Genomic DNA, 14862 nt, shown 5'->3' on the forward strand with positions numbered 1-14862 from the left:
GAGCAGGCTCACTATTGCAAGTTAATTTATAGGTGTTACTATCTGTCTCCTGGGTGTTTCCTACTGGATTCTGAGTCAAATAGCCAGGAAGCATATAGCAAAAATGTAAAAATAAAATAAAATAATAATAATAGTAATGTAGATCACTTATAAAAATAGGGAGAGAACTTAATGAGTGAAAGTAGAATGGCAGGTAAAATTAGATAAACCAGTATTTTTCATAAATTGTTTATCAGCTTAGAAGGAGAACTCAGAATATTAAGATGGAAAAAGAGATTGTCCAGTTCTTATCTTTTCATTTGGTAAAGAATATATTTGTAAACAGTATTCTTTAATTATGACAATGTTGGGTATATGGACTTCAGTTTTTTAAAATTTGACACACAAGTTAACTCCACTTGTTCTAATTACTAAACTTATAGTGTTTAAATAAAGCATTTAAATGACAGGTAAATGAGTTTACTAGAAAGTGGTACAAAATACAACAGTAATCTATTTCAGAATGGATAATAAACTGACAGAGGAAAAGATTTCATAATTTCCCCTAATACTTATAGTTCCAGTTGTTAGTTTTGCCAGGGGAAAAAGATAAGACAGATATCCAGTAGAATAGCTAAGAATTTTGTTTCTGGACTTTTAATGGAAATGGATTATAGGTAGAGTGTTATTCAAAGTATGCAAACTTTTATATATTAACAGATGCTATCAAAATAAATGAGAAATCTTTTGCCTTCCAAATGGAAGAGAGAGAATGGAATGAAATAATATATATTAGGAGCAGTACACTGCCTGCAACTTGACGGAAACACCATATATGCTTTTACAGAGTCTAAGTACATGACTGCAAGGTGGTGGCCCATGAAATTAATGCCATACAAGTAGCGCTGAAGAAAGTGCAGTGAGAATGCCCCAAAATATAGAACTACTGGCAGAAAATATTACTAAAAGTATAGTTGGATTGAAAAATATTAAGTTCTTTCTGGAGCAGTTCATCTTTGGAATAGACAATACTGAAATGGCACCTAAAGAACCACAGTAACTGTAAGGATGTTACTTCTAGCTGGGAATCATGCTATATAAAGAAAGTGGAAATCTCCTTCCCTTAGTGATTTGTTATACAGCCTGGGGAGGAAATGGAGTTTTGGACTTACTCATTTCAAAAACTAAAAAACTTTGAAGACGTGTCCTCCTCTCTTAAATTGCATGGTAGAACATGCTTATGCTCTGTGGAAAAACAGAAGAGAAAAATAAACATATGACCAATTTAAATGCAGTAGTTTGAAAAGAGTAAATCATTTGTGTGTCAAGCATCAGAATACATTGGAGAATTCTTCAGCTGTTGGTTTCATAATGTACAATACCAATAATGGATATTAGAGAGATTTCCTATTTTATTATGTAACTTCACAATATTCTGTTTAAATACTACTTTATTTTACAAAAGTATGGGTAATATGGCAAAAGATATATATTAGTTTATGTTGAATATAGCTTGTAAATATGTATTAACTTGATTTGTATAAGTGCTGGTCCAACATAAATAAAAAGCTACTTTTATCTTCCTCTGCAGCATGGGTCACTTGAAGGTTTAAACTAGGGTAAATGGTGGATTCTCTAAAACTTGCAGTCTTTAAATTATTATTTGAGCACTTCAGTAATGCAGAGGCTATGGGTCTATTAAAGGAGTGGATGGGTGAGATTCTGTGGCCTGCAATGTGCAGGAGGTCAGACTAGATGATTGTGAATGTCCCTTCTGACCTTGAAGTCTGAGTCTAATAAATCTTTGTTGGACTCTGCAACTCCATTGGATAAATAATGGAGTAGCTTGAAATGTGGAGTAGGACTGTTTTGTATAAAGGCCAAGGGCCTGATTATCACAGATGTTGAGTGCTTGCAGCTCCTGCTGACTTCGATGGAAATTGGTTTTGCTCCACAACCTTTATATCTTTTTGATGGTATTTCTTAAGGTAGGATTTCAATGAATACAAAGGAATTATAATAAATCTTACCAAATTAAGTTTCTTAGCAGAATGGGGAGTTCATCCATGGAAATTCACTAAAGGGAGAACTAGCTCTTTTTCAGATGAAAATAGAACGCATGCAGTGATTCCTCCAGGCAGCAATGTATTAGTCCTGAGAAAGCCAAGGGGGAAAAATAGTCTAGGCATACGTTAGCTACCACTATTCCTATGCTTCATTTGATCACATAGGACTAAAATCCTTCCTCATTTACACCTAGGTGACCTTATGGAACAAAGTGAAATTTCGTCCATAATTGCAGAGGGAACTTTTAGACAATGTTCATTAAAATAACTAAACTCCTGAAAGAGAAAAATCTGTATTGATTTTTCTATAAATTCACATATAGCAACCAATTTGTAAAAGCTCACAACACTCATCTATCTTTTTTCCAATTTGTTATATAGCAGCTGCCACCATTTATAGATTACAAACTCAAGGTTTTTCATGGAGAAGCAATTCATAAGTATGTCCTTGGCCTTGGCACAGTGCTCATCGTCCCCTGTGCTTAGCATTATACTGAAAATATTATGATCTTGCTTATTGTGAATGAAGGAGAATATATATCTGGGTTCTGTGGAAATATCCTTCACTGAAAAACATCATCCTTAAATGTTGTGACAAATTTAAATAGCAGCAGCAACAGCACAGAATACACAAACTTTGAAAAGCAGAAGGTTTTATGGAATTAACCTCCATTCTCTTTATTTAAGGGAGCAGAGAAATTATAATCTCATTCCTCATGCTCTGCCTGGCAATCTAAGAGACTCCTGTTGCTTGGTTGGAATGAGACCTTTCCTGAAAAGTCCTGGGTTGAAGACAGTTTCCATGATTCTAGACTGGATAGGCCCTGAGTCTTTGTGTAACATGCTTCCTGAAATCATCTTGAACATTCATATCTGAAAGTCATAGATTTCTTTAGATTCTTTGGGTTGGCATTTCTTTTAGACTAAATGTAAGTAGACAAAATAAACTTAGACTTATTCTAACTTGTATGGAAGAAGGAAGGAATGTTAAAGAAGCTCCTGGTAATTACTAGAGTAGACATTAACATAATTAAAGTCAGTTGATTCTTCTCTTTGAAAGCAGGCTGACAACAGGACTCACTCTTGGGGTTAGATTACATTCTGATTCACAGCCTGTGAAACAGAAGAAGCTCCCTCAGAAGACTTCAAAAATGAGTATAATAGTATAATTACAGTTGGATGAGCAAATCAGAGGAACCCTGAATCTGAATATACTCTGAATTAGACAGTAGTCTTGCAAACCCATTAGAACAATATTTATCTCATTATGGATGTAACTCCCCCCTCCCCCCTTTATCCTCAGTGCAGAGACAGAGTGTAGTCCTGTGTTTGCACAGTGCCTGGCACATTGTGGCTTGGAGCCTCTGAATGCTACTGCAATACAAAAAATGAATCACAACATATTCTTGATCATGCTAAATGAAAAAATAATCAGTAGTTCAGAGGAAGAATTTTGTTGTGATATTCTTAGCAATCCAGTTCAATATTGTTCTCCCTAAACCCATTTTTCTCAGATTTCCCTCCTGTTATATTTGACAAAGAGCTCCTAGCCATATTCAGCACACCTTAGCATTATGTAGCGTGACCAGATGTCCCAATTTTATAGGGACAGTCTAGATTTTTTGGTCTTTTTCTTATATAGGCTCCTATTATCCCTCACACCCTGTCCCGATTTTTCAAACTTGCTGTCTGGTCACCCTAGCATTATGGAACATTTTGCTCCATCCTTTGGCTGGGGAACCTTTACTGGGAGCAGAGAGAAGGCAGGTAGAGGTGGGAGTAGAAGAGAGCCAATGAGATTTCCTCTGGAAAACATTTGAGGCCATCATCTGCCATATGGGAAAGAGCAAGAGCGCTTAAGGGGTTGATATGAGTGAGGGGGAGGTGCCTACATGTAGGAGCTGAAAAAGTGTAAGGTTTTGTTTTTTTCCTGAACTTCCCTGCCAGTGCTTGGCTGTTCATATTACCTATATGGGTAATGGCTAGGAGATCCTGTGGGTGGAATCTTTGAGGAATAGCAGTGGAAAGAATGGCTGGATAATGTGAAGTTTGGTATGTAAGACAGTTGCTCTGTTAATATACTTTTGTGGTGCTTTTCACATACTCCTCTGTAGCAGAATCCAAGCATGATTAGTAGTCACTACAGTTGATTTAATCAATAGGGAAACAAGAGGTGGGTGGGTGAGGAGAATTCCAAGATCCAGAGTAATGGAGTGAATAGTTAAACTTAACATCCTCCTTCCAGGAGAGTGGAAAGAAATAATACAATACACAGTTTGATCTACAAAGCTTGAATTCTTCTTCTTTGACATAAGCAGAAAGATCAACAGCATAGTTTGTGATGAATCAGCAAAATCAGGAAGAAGCAAAGCTGTAACTTGAATAATGGCTGTTATAAAGGCAAATGGAAACACTGCAGAGTAGCCTGAAATACCTTTGGATTCCTGATCATAAACCATGTATGTATCTATTACATCAAGCAGGTGCCAAGAGTATGAATATATGCAAAGTGCAAAGTGAAAATCTATACAAATATTAGATTGTTTAAATTTTCTGTTATAAATGTTTCTTTATATTAGATGTTTAATGCATTCTGCAATCAGATTAACAGAGACTCTTCCCAAAAGCATTATTGAAATATAAAATATTTAACAATTATATTTTAACATCTGAACAAAGTACAAAAGCTAAGACACTTTATAACCCTCTGGTAACTGCTGCTGAAGACTCCCCAGTGCAAAACAATGAATAAGGAAACTTAGCAGTTGAAGGTCCTGGTGGGGAATTACACTTCTGGTGCTTGTCAACTTTGTGATAAAACACTTCATAAAAAATCTTTGCAAAATTAAGGGACTTCTTATACTGACAAACTGCCATATTACTGTATGCACAAGATATTTTCAAAACATTGAAAAGCCATGAAGGCAATAATTGGCAGACTGGGAATTTAACTCTTGAAGTACTTTGCTTCACTTTGATAAGCATGCATGAATGTTTGTTCAGTGTTATGAAAATCAAGCAATGACATCCTCTCTATTTTATGTACTTGATGTATGGTATGTCTGTGTGTTCTTAATGATTGAGGGTATAGACACATTCTACATGGAGCAGTGATCCACTTCTTCCATTGTAACCAGTAAACAGTTTCATTCAATTTTATGTCACAAACCACTGATTTATTTTTTTATCAGATTAAGACAAGTGAAGAACTATACAACTTTGCCACTCTGTCTCCTGTTCCTTCACTGACACCTGACTGCATTCTAGAATTACAGGTTTTACTGTATTACTGATTAAGTGAACTATTGGGCCAAAATAAAGAGTAGTGAAATACCTTGCATTTTTGTTAGAAATCTACAGCTCTTACCTGCAAAACTCAGATTTATGCAAGTTGAGTTCAACAACCTGTTCAGAAAAGCAGTGTGTAGATATCAATAACTTCAGTAATTCTGTAAGAATTTGTTCATGTATGATTGAAAATTGATAAAGAATTTGAGGAAAGATTCTGCCCAATAAACTCAGAATCGGACTGAAGCAAGACTTTTATTTGCTCATGACAGAACTAGTTCCTTTCTTCTCAACAGAACTTTATTTTATTTGAGGGACTGGGAGGGATACCTGCTGGTCAACCCAAAGGTTGACCAATTCCCCATAAGTCTATAGTTACAAGTTTGTCTTGGACAGAACTCTGATTGTATAGCCATTGCAGCTGTACATATGCACTCTTGAAGTACTGAGCTGTTTTGATGAAATTGTATTTTTCAGCTGTAAAACTTTTTGTACACACACTCTTCAACCAGCTCTACTTCTTCTGTGACTCCAGAAGATTCCCCATCTGAGATGGTGAGGAAGGAAACCTTTGGATTTCATGGAAAAAAGCCATTCCAAGGAAGAATCTCTGCTCAACAAGGTAATAGGGGAAGATTCCCCATGCATATGAATGAATGAGACTCAGTGACATTGAGGTTAGCTTCACACACTCAACTTCTACAGAGTAGTCAGTATGTTTCACAACTAAGAATTTTGTACCAAGATGGGAAGAAATGATGTGATTTTTCTCTCTCAAAGGGAGAAGTCTGTGTCATCCTCAGCACCAATGCTGCCTTAGTGCTGTCTGGACTTAAATTGTTGGGGCTCCAGAGGAATGGTGATGGCCCTTTACTCCACAGCACTAAGGTGGTACTAGTGGGACTGAGTCACTCTGATGTTTAGCCTAACTAGACTCCTCACTCCTGACCTTTTTGATCCAATGTTTTATTGGTTCTCATTCACCGCTATTTCCCTACCGATAATTCTGAGGGTCATTTTGGTGGAATTGCTTAAAGGTCTTACTTAATCAGGAAGGAATGAAGTATAAATTCTGTCCCCTTGAACTCTTGCAGTGCTCTGTTTTGCACCACCTTCATCTCCCCAGTAGCTCAGTCTCACTAAGACAGAGCTCTAGAAATGTTTGTAGTAGATATTTGTATTACACAAAAGATGCTATTTCAATCCAGTTAACTTTATGGCCATCCTTGACTACCAACTGGCAATGCCTTTTGGAACTAAGACCAAAATAACGAACTTAAAATGAAACTGAAAAATAGAATATAACTGACCACACAACTACTCGAAATCTACACTAAATTAACTAAAAAACATTGAGAACATGGAAGGGGGAAATAACAAGAATAAAGTGAAATCTATAAAAAAAATAGCTGGAAGAAGCTAGAGCTGGATTTTATCTTTGATGGCTAAAACTGAGGGGCAGACCCTGTTGTGGTGAAGGAGGTCTACAAATTTACCCAAATTGTGAGTTTAACTGTAAACAAAAAAAAAAGTTCATAAGATGTTATACATTGTTGTGACCAGTATTGATTGCACTGACTTCCTTTCCCCGCCCAAAATGAAGACAGACTGAATTAGTCCAAGTGAAAAGGCCTACTGATGCAACTCAGGCCTGGTCTACAGTGGCAGGGGTGGGAAATCGATCTAAGATACAGTTTCAGCTACAAGAATAGCATAGCTGAAGTCGACATATTTTAGATTGACTTAGAATCACTTACTTTGCATCCTCGTGGCACGGGATCGACAGCTGCGGCTCCCCTGTCGACTTTGCTTCCACCTCTCATCGAGCTGGAGTTCAGCAGTCGACAGGAGAGCAATCAGGGATCGATTTATCGCGTCTATACTACACACAATAAATCGATCTCCAATAGATGGATCACTACCTACCGGATTGATGAGTAGTGTAGATATACCCTTAGAGACTACTAGGATAATGCCTGGTAAACAGAAAAAGTGTTGAACCAGAAATCTGTGAACCAAAATTGGTGTGTTGGGTTTGATGGTTAATTCGTGGACAAAATAATGATGGTAGGGAGTTATTAAGCTGTCTGGAGTGGCTCACAGGCATAAGCACTATCCTCAGGGAAGACTGTTAAGAAGCAGGGCATAAACCCCAAATGGATTATGAGCTCTGTATTTAGATTTCCCCAACCAAGTATAAAGCATGAACTTGGACATTCTAACAACCTAACCATGGAGTCAGACAGTCTCTTTAGATACTCCGATCTATTTAGTCACCCAAGTAAGCCTACCCTTGTGATAGATGGTCCCTTACTCTGTTTAAATGGCTGCAGCAAGGGAATTACTTCCCAGACCAGAAAATAACAGTTGGGGATGTTGAAATGCCTATAGTTATCCTGGGTGACTCCAGCCTACTCCTTGATGCCATGGCTCATGAGCCATACACAGACAGCCTGGACAGTAGTCAGGAAGCTGTTCAACTACAGGCTGAGCAAGTGCAGAATGTGGTAGAATGTTCATTTGGCTTTTTAAAGGCGCACTGGCGCACATTACTGACTCACCAGACCTAGCCAAACCAATCTCCCTTTGTTATGCTGCTTGCTGTGTGCCCACAATCTCTGTGAGAGTAAGGGGGAGACAGCTGGTGGGGTGGGAGGCTGAGGACAATCACACTGGCCGCTGATAACGCGCAGCCAGACACCAGGGCCATTAGAAAGAGCACAACAAGGAAGCCCGGTGCGCATCGAGAAGCTTTGAAAATGAGTTTCATCACGGGCCAGGGTATGTGTGATGTTGTGTTTTTGTTGGTCCCTTGATGAAAACTCCCCTTGATTGACTCATTCTCTGTAAGCAACCCCACCCTTCCCTTCGATTACAGCTTGCTTAAGGAAATAAAGTCACATCGTTTAAAATCATGTATTCTCGTTATTAAAAGTCATTATAAAAAGAGGGAGAGAACTTACAAGGTTCCAGGTGGTGGTTTGGAGAGGATAGGAGGAAAGGAAAAGGCCACTAAAAACATTTCAAAGTAATGACACTTTTGGTTGGGCTATCCATGGGGGAGTGAGCGGGTGCACGAAGCTTCCCCCACGTGTTCTTACATGTCTGGGTGATGAAATATGGAACAGGTGAGTGTGAAGGGCGGCAGCAGCATCTGTTGACCCTCTGTGACCCTGCTGCTCTTCCTGAAGCTCCAGTAGAGTGGAGGGATATCAATTTGAGTCATGCAGCAGCCCCAGCATTGCATCCCGCCACTGGCTGATTTTCCTGCCTACACTCTCCTTCGCGAGTGTCCTCCTGTCCTTAAGTTCACGGGATCTTTCCTGTAATTTGATCAACATCCTTCCACTTCATCATGAGCTCTTCATTGCGGGTCACTCCATGATTTCCGAGAACATTGTCTCGCGTCTTCTTTTCCTCCGCCTTATCTGAGATACGCCTTCGGATGGAGTAGGGGCTTGAAAAATCTGCAGCTGCATGAGGGAGGCGAAAGGGAGAGATATTTTAAAAAGATACTTTACGAACAATGGTCATACTCTTTCACAGTGAAGAACACTATTCACCTTATATAGCATATGTGATTTGCACTACAATAGTGCATTTGCGCATCTAATATTGAGTGCCTGCGGCTCTGGTACAGATCTGCACAGACGCAGGCCCGCGGCATCGAGAATTCAGCTTGCATGCGGCATGGAAAGCCACTGTCTTTGGCTTCTGCAGCCTCATATACACAGTGCCCTCCTTCCCAAAAACCAAGCAAATCCCGTTCAGTGACACTTCTTTCCTGTTAACATGCTGCAGGCAGAGCCATGCCCCCTCCAATTCTGTGGGATGATCATTTACCCTCCCCACATGGCTGGTTCAATGGAAGATCACTGCTAATCACCCCCTCTCCCACCACCCCACCGTGTGCTGGTAGCTGGGAAGACCCCTGATAGCCAAACGCGAAAAAGCTAGCGTATTCCCCTCTTCCCCTCGCTTGGCTAACGTGCAAGGAAGGATTTCTTTAAGCAACAGGAAACAGCCCAGTAGGAATGGCCATTTCTGTCCCCATTACTAAATTCCTGAATTTCAACCAGGTTACCATGAAGATATCAGTCTTGAGGATACACAGCGAGATAGAAGATGGATGTTTCTTGAATGCCAGCAATTACCGGGACCATACGCAGCTATGCTTGTCATGCAATGACACTGATTACTTGCTACATGCACGGCGTGTAAAGTGTCCTCATGTGCGGAATAAGGCTGGCCTTGCCCGAAACCTTGAAAAGGCTTTTGGGTATCTCCAGGAGCGCTTCATAGAGATATCCCTGGAGGATTTCCGTCCATCCCCAGACATGTTAGCAAACTTTTCCATAACTGTACGGCCAGCTATGCATCCAAGTCCTCAGAGCAAATTCAATCATTAAAAAACGCTTTGCTTTTAAACCATGTTTTATATTTTAAAGGTACACACTCACCAAGATCACTTCATGGCTTCACTGTCTGGTGCAGTGGCTTGGAGGGATGGAGGGTAATTCCGTCTGGGTGAGAAAAAGTCAGGCGCTGTGGGGCAGACAGAGGTGCTGTGTGCTCTCTGCAACCTCGTTCTCCTCTTCCTCCTCGTCATCTTCCTGTCCACAGAATCTCAGCCATGGCTGAGATTACAACCCCCACCCAAATCCACGCACAGGGTGGGATACTGGTGGACACACCCCTAGAATTGCATGCAGCTCAGTGTAAAACAGCATGTTTCGACCTGCCCAGACCTTCCGTTTGCTTCTTGGTGTTCTGGAGGCTTGTCTGAGCTCCTTAACTTTCACTCTGCACTGCACTGCAGTCCCTGGTGTGACCTTTCTCCATCATAGCCTTGGAAATTTTTTCAAATATTTTTTCATTTCGTCTTTTGAATGAGTTCGTTAGCACAGAATCCTCTCCCTATATAGCGATCAGATCTAGTACGTCCATGCGCTCCATGCTGGAGCGCTTTTTCGATTCCCTCAGGAGACTGCATTGTTACCTGTGCTGATGAGCTCTGCGTGGTCACTGTGCTGATCAGAGCCACGCGGGCCAAACAGGAAATGAAATTCAGAAGTTTGCAGGGCTTTCCTCTGTCTACCTGGCCAGTGCACCCGAGTTCAGATGCTGTCCAGAGCGGTCACGGTGCATGGGTGGGATACCGCCTGGAGGCCAATACCGTGATGTGCGGCCCACCACTAACCCTAATCGATAACGGTTAATACCGATTTCAGCGCTACTCGTCTCGTCAGGGAGGAGTACAGAAACCGATTTAAAGAGCCCTTTATATCGATATAAAGGGCCTCGTTGTGTGGACGGGTACAGCGTTAAATTGGTTTAACGCTGCTAAAATCAGTTTAAACACGTAGTGTAGACCAGGCCTAGGTGAACAACAGTGTAAAAGAAGTAGAGACAAAGACATCCTTTAAAAACTGAAGTAAAATCCTGTTGAAGAAAATAGGAATATAAACTCTGGCACGTCAAGTGTAAAAGTATAACTAAGCAGGTTCAAAAAAGAATTTGAAGACCAACTAGCAAAAGACATACAGGCAGATTTTTTTTTTTTTTTTTTAAATACAGTAGGAGCAGGAAACCTACCAAACAATCAGTGGGGCTGATTCAAGTAAGCACTCAAGGAAGACAAATCTGTTGTGGAGAAGCTAAAATTCTTTGCAGCAATCTTCACTGCAGAGGATGTGAGGGAGATTCCTATACCTGAGCCATTTTTTAGGTGAGAAATCTGAGGAATTGTCCTAGATTGAGGTGTCAGTAGAGGTGGTTTTGATAAATTATACAGGAATAAGTCACCTGGACAAGATGATATTCTCCCAAGAGTTCTGAAGGCACTCAGATATGATATTGTAAATTAACTGTGGTAAGTAGCTTATCGCTTAAATCAGTTTCTGTACCAGGTGACTGGAGGATTGCTACTGTAATGCCAATTTTTAAAAAAGGCTCCAGAAGCAATCCTGGCAATTACAGGCTGGTATACCTAACTTCAGAACCAGGCAAATTGGTTTGAAATTAGGAACAGAATTATCAGACACATAGATGAACATGATTTATTGGGGAAAAGTCAACACTTTGGTAAAGGGAAATCATGCCTCACCTATGTATTAGAATGCTTTGAGGGGCTCAACAAATTTGTGGACAAGGGTGATCCAATGGATATAGTGTATGTGGATTTTCAGAAGGCCTTTGACAAGGTCCCTCTCCAAAGGCTTTTAAGCAAAATAAGCCATCATGGCATAAGAGGGAAGGTCCTCTCATGGATCAGTAAATGGTTAAAAAAAATAGGAAACACAGGGTAGGAATAAATGATCAGTTTTCACAATGAAGAGATGTAAATAAAAGGGTCCTCCACGGATCTATCCTGGGATTGGTGGTGTTCAACATATTCATAAACAATGTGAAAAAGGGGGCAAACAATGAGGTGGTAAAGTCTATAAACAATACAAAATTACTTAAGACTATTAAGTCCAAAACTGACCATGAAGACTTACAAAGGGAGTTCACAAAACTGGGTGACTAGCAACAAAATGGCAGATGAAATTCAGTGTTGATAAATGCAAAGTAATCCACATTGGAAAGCAATCCTCGCTATACATACGAAATGAAGGAGTCAAAATTCAGTGTTACCACTCAACAAAGAGATCTTGAAGTTAGTGTGGCTAGTTCTCTGAAAACCTCTGTTCAATTGCAGCAGCATTAAAAAAACTTAAATGTTAGGAATCATTAGGAAAAGGATAGATAAGACTGAAAATATCATACACTAGATAAATCGATGGTAGGTCAACCCCTTGAATACTGTGTGCAATTCTGATCACTGATCTCAAATAAGAGATGACAGAATTGGAAAAAGTACTGAGAGGGGCAACTAAAATGATGGGGGGATGGAACAGCTTCCTGTGGAAGAAAGATTACAAAGACATTGCATTGTTCAGCTTAGAAAAGAGATGACTAAGAGGGATGCAATAGAGGCCTATAAAATCATTAACTATATGGAGAAAGTGGATAGGGAAGTGCTACTTTCACTGTCACATAACACAGGGGGTCACATGATGACATTAATAGCAGATTAAACCCACTCAAGGAAGTACTTGACACAACATACAGTCAGCCTGTGGAACAGGTGGCAAAGAAATGTTGTGAAGGCCAAAAGTTTAACTGGGTTCAAAAAAAGAAGTAGGTAAATTCAGGGAGCATACATAGGTGCATCAATAACCAAGACAGCTAGAGAAACAATCCCATGCCCCTGGGTGTCCCTAAACCTGACTGCCAAAAGCTGGGACTGGATGACAGGGGATGGCTCACTTGCTAATGACGCTTTTCTGGTCATTTCCTATGAGGCTTCAGACACTGACCCAAGTCAAACAGCAGCTACTGACCCGCAGGCCCATTGGGCAGACCCAACATGGCTGTTCTGCCACACCTCAATGGGCCTGCTTATTTTCCTTTAGGGGGAGGTCACATTAACAGACTGATCTTCGCAACCCACTAGTTGGAACCACAGGTTTTTCACGGGACACCTCGTTGCAAGTCTCTTTCAGATAGAGTAACCAGATGTCTCATTTTTTTAGTCTTTGTTAAGCTCCTATGACACCCCCCCATCCCAATTTTTCACACTTGCTGTCTGGTCACCCTACTTGCAGAAGGTGCCGGGACCGCAGCAGGACAAGGGTGTCCGCAGCCTGCCTCTCCCGGCAGCAGATGGCTGCTGGCACTGGCGGGAATGACGCTCTCCCGCCAGAGGGGCCTCCCTGCAAGGTGTGAGCAACCTAGCCCGCCGCTGTGTCGCCGCTCCAAGGAACGGCGAGGCCTGCCGCTTACACTACACACCCCACGTTTTATTGAAACGATTAGGGATGCGATCACGCGAGTCACCCAACGCTTCTTATTGGCTTGTTCCCAGTCCCCCCCCCGATCTCTTCGCTGATTGGCTGAGAGGCCTGTCGTTCTTTATTGGAAAAGTAAGTCTTGGAAAAGGGGTGGCTCCCAAGACCGTGGTTTCCCTCCATTCTCCAATCACATTTCCTCTCCTTTTTCGTGTCATTCAGGACCCGCCCACCTGCGAGTGTGGCGTCATGTGCCCCCGCCCTTTTCCTTCCTTTCGCCGTGTCCCCTGTTTTCCTTCGGCCCGTTCCTACGGTGGAGTCTGCGTCCTGCCCCTCCTCCCCGGCTCGCTTAGCCCCGCCTCTTGTGGCGGGGGGGCGGGGCGGGAAGGGGCGTGCGTTCCGTGTGTGTTGCGGCCGCCGCTACCGCCGAGGTGGTTTCCGCCGCTGTTTCCCTCTGACTCGGAACCCCTCTCGGGCTGCGCCCTCCCCCCTGACCCCATTTTTTCCGCTCGCACCGCAGGCGGGGAGGGCGCCGGGCAGGATCTGAAAGGGTCAGCGTGCTGGGGGCACTCGCCGCCGTCCGGACAACCCGAACGAGCGCTCCAGAGCCGGCTCCACTCCGCCCCCAGCAGCAGCGGCGGCGTCTCTTGCCCCAAGTGCCCGGGAGGTAATTGCCCTCTGCCCCGGGGTGTGATTCGCAGCCGGGCCGCCGGAGGCCGGCGCCGCTCCCCCTTCCCCTGCTCGGCGCGTGTGGGCTAAGCAGCGAGCGGAGGGCTGCGATCGGGGAAGTCGCCCGGTGTCTGTGACGTGAGGCGCTTGCTTGGAAACAAGCTCGGCGTGGGCAGCGCCTCGGTGGGGCGGGTGGAGGCTGCGGCCGAGGAGGTAGCTGGGGCCGGGTGGAGAGCGTGTATTGTGTGGCTGGGGGGCGTGCGTATGCGGGCCGGGACACTGGGAGGTTGCTTGTCTTTCTGGGTAGGAGGGAGTAGGGCATGATCGTCTGGTTGTGAGTCAACAGGCACCCCGAGTGTGTTGCTGCGTTGTGTTTGTGTGTGTTCGCTGGTCTGGGGGACGTGCTTGTTTGCTCCTTTTACACGAGAGTGGAAATGACACCGAGACCCATCTGTCCTTGTGGAAGAGGCGTGTGTGTGGAGAATCTGGGCTTGACTCCCTTAGCCAGGAGAGAATCGAGAGTCTAATCTCGTCCATGAAGGGACGCGGCTCAACAGACCAGAATCCAGATTTAAGGCGCTGGGGAGAGTATATTGCTATTGTTGCTGGCACTGCCGTGTGTTGTGCGTAACCCTTCCAAGCTTCGGGTGGTCAGACCTCACTGCTACTTTTGCTTTGTTTACTGTTTGCTGCAAAAGTCATTCTAAATCATCTAACTGGAGGAGCATTACTGACTTACTGTTTCCTTTCATTATTTAAATCATTCATTGCATACTACTGATAACTAATAATATCCAAGAAATGATTTGTTTTTGTGGGAATAGGTCAATATTTTCTGTCTGTAGAACTGTGTTAAGTAGATTATATTAGGTTGTTGAGTAAAGTGAGTCCAAGTGAGCTAGTGTTGATGTTTTAAAAAGTCTCGATTAACTTTAGTAAACAGGGGTTCTGTCAACTTGATTGTTTTGACTCACTGATTTAAAAAAAATAAATAATTGAATTTCTAAGTGACCACCTTTTAAATGACT

The 14862-nt window shown here is 42.3% G+C and overlaps 1 protein-coding gene across 9 annotated transcripts in view; it reads left to right on the forward strand.

The window, feature by feature from the left end:
• The first annotated feature begins 13572 nt into the window (after positions 1 to 13572).
• Positions 13573 to 14862, forward strand: part of CSNK1G3 (casein kinase 1 gamma 3) — a 161279-nt gene continuing 159989 nt past the window's right edge. For 7 of the 9 annotated variants that reach the window (XM_032790756.2, XM_032790758.2, XM_032790759.2 and 4 more), the window contains exon 1: positions 13573 to 13832. The gene's annotated coding sequence lies outside the window, so the exon portion shown is untranslated. The other 2 variants (XM_075067176.1, XM_075067179.1) reach the window with 1 other exon arrangement.

This window comes from Chelonoidis abingdonii, chromosome 6 (assembly GCF_003597395.2).
Source record: "Chelonoidis abingdonii isolate Lonesome George chromosome 6, CheloAbing_2.0, whole genome shotgun sequence".
Classification (NCBI taxonomy): Eukaryota; Metazoa; Chordata; order Testudines; family Testudinidae; genus Chelonoidis; species Chelonoidis abingdonii.